The sequence below is a fragment of the Callorhinus ursinus genome, unplaced genomic scaffold (genome assembly GCF_003265705.2).
Source record: "Callorhinus ursinus isolate GAN/ISIS: 27379988/994484 unplaced genomic scaffold, GSC_fseal_2.0 scaffold85, whole genome shotgun sequence".
Taxonomy (NCBI): domain Eukaryota; kingdom Metazoa; phylum Chordata; class Mammalia; order Carnivora; family Otariidae; genus Callorhinus; species Callorhinus ursinus.
Genome location: NW_027397147.1, coordinates 894,101 through 902,602, shown reverse-complemented (window position 1 = coordinate 902,602; position 8,502 = coordinate 894,101). Strand labels below are relative to the sequence as shown.

Here is an 8,502-nt window from a genome sequence, read left to right as displayed (position 1 = left end):
CTTGTCATTTTGTCCAGAGGAGAATAGATGAATGAGAGAACAAAATGCTAACAGGTTTACAACGTCCCCAGCAAATATACTGTATACAAATCAGAAAAGACCTGAAACCAGGGGAAAAGAAAGGGAAAGAAAGAAAAAAGAAAGAAAAAAAAGAAAAAAACAAAAAAAACAAAAACAGAACAATACAAAAAAAGCAGAATATGATCAAATATGATCAGGCTAGTGCATAGATCAGTGCCACACACTAGATTTTGGGCGTATTTTGGTCTGTTAGAAAAAAGTGCCTCCTAAATTTTAAAGGAAGAAAGACATATATGTACAAATAAGGGTTGATACAATGAAGGGATGGAAGATGACTGTAAGGATGAAAATTATAAAAGATTTTATAAAAGGACTTGATAAGAAATTGTTTGAAAAAAGAAAGAAGAAGATTTAAGAAAAAAAAAAGGAAAAAGGGAGAGAATGTGATCAGGCAGGAGACTAGAACAGAGCCATACACTAGTGCTTTAGGGTATATTTTGATCTGTTAGAAGAAACTGTATCTCAAAATTTTAAAGAGAGAACAACTTATATATATATGCCAAAAATAAGGGTAACTACTATGAAGGGATAAAATATGCCTCAGAAAATGAAAAATAAAAAATGTTTTTTTTTTAAAAAGATATTGATAAAATGTTGGTTGAAAAAGGGAAAAGGAAAAATAAAAAAAAAAACAGTTAACAAAAATTAACTTTGATGAACTAATGAATCATGGTAAAAAAAAAGCCATGAATTCTATGTGCAGTATTTCCCTAGCGCTGGAGTTCTCCCGTTCTCCTTGATCGGTAAACTTGGTCTTGGCTTGCTGGCTGTTCGTGCTGATCTTCTGGGGGAGGGGCCTGTTGCCATGGTTTCCAAATGTCTTTGCTGGAGGCTGAATTGCCCCACCCTTGTCGGTCCGGGCTAAGCAAGCTGCTTGGGTTTGCTCTCAGGAGCTTTTGTTCCCTGCAAGCTCTCGGTATAGCCTTGGATGACCAGGGCAAAAATGTGGCCTCCCAATCTCCACCTAGGGGAGCTGAGAACTCAGAGCCCTGCTCCTCAGTCCGCCCCCAGAGAAAAGCAGTCACTCCCATGTCCCCGGTCTCTGGCCGCACTCCGTGCTCACCCGGCCTGTGCCTGAGTGTTGCTATCTCTGGCACCCGACCCTGTGTGGAGTCTCCAAACCCAGCAGATCCCTGCGGTGTGTTCCCGCGCCACTTCTCCCTGGGAAGGAAGGGGAGTCTCCCCGGCTCTCCGCTTGTTGGGTCCCTGCTGGAGGAGCAGTGGCCCGACTGGGCCGCGGATCAAAGTTTATGGCTACCCCGAGCTGAGAGCCCGCGCCTCGGCTCCGTCTCTGCAGCCGGCTTCCCCACTCCGATACCTGGGAGCTCTGGTGCACTCAGGCACCCCCAGTCTTTCTGTGACCCCAAGGGTCCTGAGACCACACTGTCCCGGGAGGATTCCACTCCCTGGTTAGCAACTGCAGTGACGTCCCTCAGCGGAGCCGACTTCTAACAGTTCCGATTTTGTGCTCCTCGGCTCTATCACTTGCCAGAAGCGGCCGGCGGAGGCCCCTCCCCCGCCGTCTATCCTCCCGAATATCGCCTCGGATTCACTTCTCCGCACATCCTACCTTCCAGTAAGTGGTCGCTTCTCTGTTCAGAGAGTTGTTGCTACTCTCCTCTTTGATCTCCTGTTGAGTTCGTAGGTTCAGAATGGTTTGATTCCTATTCAGCTGAATTCCTGAGACCAGATGAAATCTAGGTCTCTTACTCCTCCGCCATCTTACTCCGCCCCCCCAAACCATCCACTTTTAAAAAATTTTTTTGTTATGTTAATCACCATATATTACATCATTTGTTTTGGAAAACATCCACTTTTTAAAAACAAAAATAATTTGGCACACAAAGAATCACAAAAATCTCAACTCACTTAGGAAAAGGCAATCAGATATCAATGTTACGATGGCACAGATGCTGGAATTAAAGTAGGGAGTACATCAAAATAAAGAAAAAGAAATTAATGGAAATCTTAAAACTAAAAAATTCAATAACCAAAATAAAAAGCTCATTAGATATACTCAATAGTAATAGAATAAAAATTATAAAGCGTCAGTGAACTTGAAAGTAGGTCAATAAAAATTATCCAATCTGGAGAGAAATAAATGATTTAAAAAAATGAACGGCTATATGAAAGTGTTGAATCACTAAATTGTACACCTGAAACTAATATGATATTGTATGTTAACTAACTGGAATTTAAATAAAAACTTAAAAAAAAAACAATGCCCAAGGGACATTTGGGACAATAACAAAATGTCTAATATTCATGTCACTGAAGTTCCAGAAGGAGAGAAGGAAGAATATATGACTAAAATAATATTTGAAGAAATAATGACTGAAAACATCCTAGGTTTGGAAAAAAACACAAACCTACAGATTGAAGAAGGTGGCTAAACTCCATCAGATAAACTCAAAGAAATCTGCACCAAACAAATCCTAACTAAATTGCTGAAAGACAAAAGAATTTTGAGAGCACCCAGAGAAAAATGACATATTATCTATAGGAGAATAATTCAGATGACTTTGTATGTCTCATCAGAAACCATGGTGTCCAGAAAGCAGTGGAGCAACATTTTTTTAAAAATTTTTTATTGTTATGTTAATCACCATACATTACATCATTAGTTTTTGATGTAGGGTTCTATGATTCATTGTTTGTGCATAACACCCAGTGCTCCACGCAGAATGTGCCCTCTTTAATACCCATCACCTGGCTAACCCATCCCCCCACCCTCCTCCCCTCTAGAACCCTCAGTTTGTTTTTCAGAGTCCATCGTCTCTCATGGTTCATCTCCCCCTCCGACTTACTCCCCTTCAGTGGAGCAACATTTTTAACTGCTGAAGGAAAAGAACTGTTAACCTGGATTTCTATGTCAAGCAAAAATATTCTTGAAAAATGGTAGTATATTAAAGGTACTTTCAAATGAAGGAAAACTAAGAGAAGCAGGAACCAGGAGTACTGGTCTAAAAGAACTGATAAAGAGTATTTTTCAAACTGAAAAGAAATAATATATAAAACCCAAAACATTATGAATCATAAAGAAACAGTAAGTAAAATAACTATTATTTTCTTATGATTCTTTAAACATACTAGGTAGTTTTAAATGAAAAATATAGCATTGTCTGATGTTTTCAATATTTATATATGTAATATCTGACAACTATAGCATAAAAGGAGGAGGATAAAGAACCTACAAGTAAGTGGTAAGGTTTCTACATTCCAAACAAAGTCAGAAAATATTGATTCTAAATAACTGTGAAAAGCTTAAGGCTGTATTTTGCAATGTCTACAGCAATCACTGTAAGTGTATACAAGAGATATAGTAAAAATCACAATTGACAAATTGAAACGGAATACTAAAAAAACAATAAATAACCCAAAATAAAACTGGAAAGGACCAAGAAAAAAAGTGAGAATAATAAAAGGATAGATTTAAATATAAATTTACTAGTAGTTACATTAAAACTAAATTATCTAAACAGATCAATTAAAAGACATTTTCAGATTGTATAGAAAACATGACTCTTTAATATAATGTCTGCAAGAAGCTCACTTAACTTTAGTGATATAGGTTAGTTTAAAGTAAAGTGTTTAAAGAAGATATACCATGAGAACACAGAATATTGGGTGTTATAGCAACTAATGAATCATTGAACACTACATCAAAAATTAGTTATGTACTATATGTTGGCTAATTGAACTTAATAAAAAAACACAAATCAAAAGAAAGCTGGAATGGTTATACTAATATCAGATAAAGTTGACTTCAGAACAACAACAACAAAAATTACCAGAGACAAAAGAGGGACATCACATGTTGATAAGAGAATAATGAGATATAATAATCTTTTTATTTTTTTAATTTTTTATTGTTATGTTAATCACCATATATTACATAATTTGTTTTGGTGTAGTGTTCCATGATTCATTGTTTGTTCATAACACCCAGTGCTCCATGCAGAATGTGCCCTCTTTAATACCCATCACCAGGCTAACCCATCCCCCTACCCTCCTCCCCTCTAGAAACCTCAGTTTGTTTTTCAGAGTCCATCATCTCTCCTGGTTCATCTCCCCCTCTGACTTACTCCCCTTCATTCTTCCTCTCTTGCTATCTTCTTCTTTTTCTTTTTTCTTAAAATATGTTGCGTTATTTGTTTCAGAAGTACAGATCTGTGATTCAACAGAGACATAATAATCTTAAACGTGCATACATCTAACAATAGAAGTTAAAACACAGGAAACAAAGAAGAATAGAATGGAAATGAAGAATAGAAAAATACATGACTATAATAGGATATTTCAGAAATACTCCTCACTAAGTAACAGAACAACTACCCAGAAATCAGCAAATATACAGAAGAACTAAACAAGATCAAGTTACTGAATCTAATTGATGTTTACAGAAAATTCCAACCAAACAGCAGAAAACATATTCTTCTCAAGTGCATATGGAATAGTTACCAAGATAGACCATATCCTCAGTCATAAAACCCTAGCAATTTTAAAACACTTAAAATTACACAATATGATCTCTGACCAAAATAGAATTAAACTAAGCTTAACAGAAAGAAAGCAGGACAACTTTCCATCACTTGTACATTAAAGATCATACTTGTAAATGATGAGTCACAGAATAAGTCTCAAGGAATGTAGAAAATATTTTGAACTGTATAAAAATGAAAATATAAAAAATTGTATCAAAATTTATGGGGTGCAACAAAGGAGTGCTTAAGAGGAAAAATCATAGCAATAAATGCTTACATTAGAAAGAGAATGCAGATCATTTTACAAGCCACATGAGCAGGGCATTAAATAATATTGAATCACATAAAGATCACACACACATACACACACACACACACTGGAATATTACTCAGCAATAAAAAAGAATGGACTCTTGCCATTTGCAAAACCATGGAGGGATCTAGAGGGTATAATGCCAAGTGAAATAAATCAGTCAGAGAAAGACAAATATGAAATGATTTCATTCATATGTGGAATTTAAGAAATGAAACAAATGACCAAAGAAAAAAGAGACAAACCAAAAAACAGACTCTTAAATAACTATAGAGAACAAACAGATGGTTACTAGAGTGGGGGTGGGTGGGTGGGGGATGGCTGAAACAGGTGAAGGAGATTAAGAGTACATTTATTGTGATGAGCACTACCTTAATATACAGAATTGTTGAATCACTATGTTGTACACCTGAAACTAATACAACACTGTATGTTAACTACACTAGAATTAAAATAAAGTTAAAAAAAAAAACAAGGAAAGGAACTTCCTCACAGTGATAAAGGGTATCTGCAAAAAAATTTTTAATGGTGAAAAACATAATGCTATTCCCAGATATCAGAAACAAGTCAAGGATGCCCACAACGTTATGCTGTTCCTAGCCGGCGTGGCATGCAAAAAAAGAAATAAAAGGCAAACATATTGGCACAAAGAAACTATCCCTATTCTCCAATGATATGATTGTCTATGCACAAAACCAAGGAATCTACCAAAAACAAAAAAACAAAAACCCCTCCTAAACCCATTAAGTGAGCTTAGTAAGGTCAAAGAACAATAGGTTAACATAAAATATCAACAATTTTTCTATGTACAAGAAATGAACAACTGGAAATAAAAAACTTTTTAAGGCTCCAAATAATGAAAAGAATATATAGGACTTGTATAGTGAAAACTAAAAATGGTGATGATATCAAAGACTTAAGTTAATAGAGTTACCATGATCAAGGATTTGAAATCTCAACATGGTAACAATGTTAACTTTCTCCAAAGTGATATACAGGTTTAATGTAATACCAATCAAAATCACAGAATTTTTGTAGACACATAAGAGATAATACACAAATTTATCTAGAAGAGCCAAACAGCTATAATAGGTAAAACACTTTTGAAAAAGAATATAGTTGGATGTATAGCATCATCCCATATTAAGAATTACTATAAAGCTATACAAATCAGGGCAGTGTGGATCAATAACACATGAAAGAGAGTTGATAAGTAAGTCCACAGAAATATGACCATTTGATCTTTGACAATGCAAAAAGCAATTCAAAGATGAAAGAACAGTATTTTTGAAAAATGGTTTTAGAACTATTGATCAATATGCAAAACAATGAAACTAGACCTATATTTTACACCTTTAAGCAAAGACTAACCCAAAAATGGACCACAGATCTAAGTGTAATGTAAAAATAAAAAGATTTAGAAGAAAATACAGAATAAATCTTCATGTCTTGGGGTTAGGCACAGAGTTCTAGAAAAGACAGCAAAGGTAGGATCCTTTAAGAAAAATGTGATAAATTGGATTTCAGTATTAAAAACTTTTGCTCTGTAAAAAGCATTGCCAAGAAAATGAAAAGAAAAACTACAGAAATAGGGAAAATATTTGCAAAGCATATTATCCAACAAAGGACATATATCCAGAATAAAGAACTCTCAAAAATTTAATAACAAAATGAACAACCCAGATTTTAAAAGTGGACAAAAGTTATGAACAAATATTTCATCAAAGAGGGTATAAAAATGGGAAATAAGCCCAAAAAGATAATCAACACCATTAGCCATTCATGAAATGCAAATTAAAACCAGGATGATATACACTACACATCTATTAGAATGGTTAAAATGTTAAGAAGTATAGGGGTGCGCTGGTGGCTCAGCTGGTTAAACATCTGACTCTTGATTTCAGCTCAGATCATGATCTCAGGGTCATGAGATTGAGCCCCACGTTGAGCTCTGCACTGAGTGTGGAGTCTGCACGAGATTCTCTCTCTCCCTCTCCTTCTGCCCCCCACTGCCACTTGCGCTCTCTCTCCCTTTCAAAAAAAATATGTTAAAAAGTATTACAATACCAAATTCTGGAAAGGATATGGAGCAAATGGAATTTTCCTACACTGATAGTGGGGGTGCAAAATGGTATAGTCACTCTAGGAAGCAGTTTGGCAATTTCTTATAAAGTTAAAAACGTATAATATGATCTGGTAATCTCGTTCTGGGAGAAATGAAAAATTATGTTTACACACAAAAAACTTTATACATGAAATTCAGAACAGCTTTGTTCATACTCAAACTAAACAACCTAAATGTCCTTTAATTGGTGTACTGTATTACATCTAAACATGAAATACTACCCAGCAATTAAAAGAAACACACCAATGATCATACAAGTGTGGATGGATCTCGAAGGCATTATGCTCTAAGTAGCTAATCTTTTAAGGTTACATACTATATAATTCCATTTATATGGTATTCTCAATGAGACAAGACATTAGTGATTAAGGATCGACCAGTGATTACCAGGGTGGGATAGGGGTGACTACAAAGGAATAGCATAAGGGAGTGTTTTGGGATGAGGAAAATATTCTGTGGTGCTAGCTGAATGTGTTAAACTTTACATGTCTATATATCAAAAGAAAAAAGATAAATTTACTGTATAATTTTAAAACATTTCTGACTCACCACAGAGTAGAAAAAAAGGTGTTCTGAAAGTGTCAAGTCATTAAACAACATGTCATGTTGTGGGCAGAAGCCCAAGTTTTTTCGAATCTCAATTACATTCTTTGAGATGTCAAATCCATGAATATAAACCTCTCCTCTGGTAGGAGGGTAACAACCTATGAGTAAGCAGAAGACATAAAAGAAGCTGAGCTTTGGTGAGAGAGCATTATAAGATATTTAAATTAGTATCTTAAATTCAGCCTGCTTGTGGATTACTCAAAAGAATTAGCACTATCTCCTACAGAATAGTTTAGGAAAATATCAATAATTAAATCTAGGTAGTAGGATTAGCTATCTTTTAATTTTTGTTCTTTTCTGCTTTTGTATACAAATTTTCTACAATGGGTATGGATTATATTGGTAATAAAAACATATAAATAATTTGCTATATTCTAATACATTCACATTACAATCAGACTGTTACTTTATTTGTGAACCAGATTAGGTACTGTGTAGATGTTTTGAAAAACATAAGATTGGGGCGTCTGGGTGGCTCAGTCAGTTGAGCCTCTGAGTCTTGATTTTGGCTCAGGTCATGATCCTGGGGTCCTGAGCTTGCACTCCATGTTGTTGGGCTCCCCACTCAGCAGGAAGTCTGCTTGCCTTGTCTCCCTTCGCCCCTCCCCCTGCATGTGTACTCTCTAAAATAAATAAATACATCTTTTTTTAAAAAAAGATTAGGAATATTTAACTTTTGTCCTCAATAAATTTAAATACTAGTAACAAACAGTCCAGATTTGTGGGCAACTATTTGGTAACATGTAAAAAACAAACTATAAGACCATTTAAATCCTATAAATCATTTATCTTATTTAAAAATATATATTCTTTTTAAAACTTGAAATAGAGTTGACATAAAACATATTAGTTTCAGATGTATAACCTAATGGTTTGATATTTGCATATATCAC

The 8,502-nt window shown here is 35.0% G+C and overlaps 1 protein-coding gene across 1 annotated transcript in view; it reads right to left on the bottom strand.

Annotated features, from left to right (window-relative positions):
• LOC141371669 (phospholipid-transporting ATPase ABCA3-like) overlaps positions 1-8,502 on the bottom strand; it is a 90,273-nt gene that overhangs the window by 12,347 nt on the left and 69,424 nt on the right. The window contains exon 13 of the mRNA XM_073887987.1: positions 7,553-7,707. The gene's annotated coding sequence lies outside the window, so the exon portion shown is untranslated. The remainder of the gene's footprint in view (positions 1-7,552; positions 7,708-8,502) is intronic.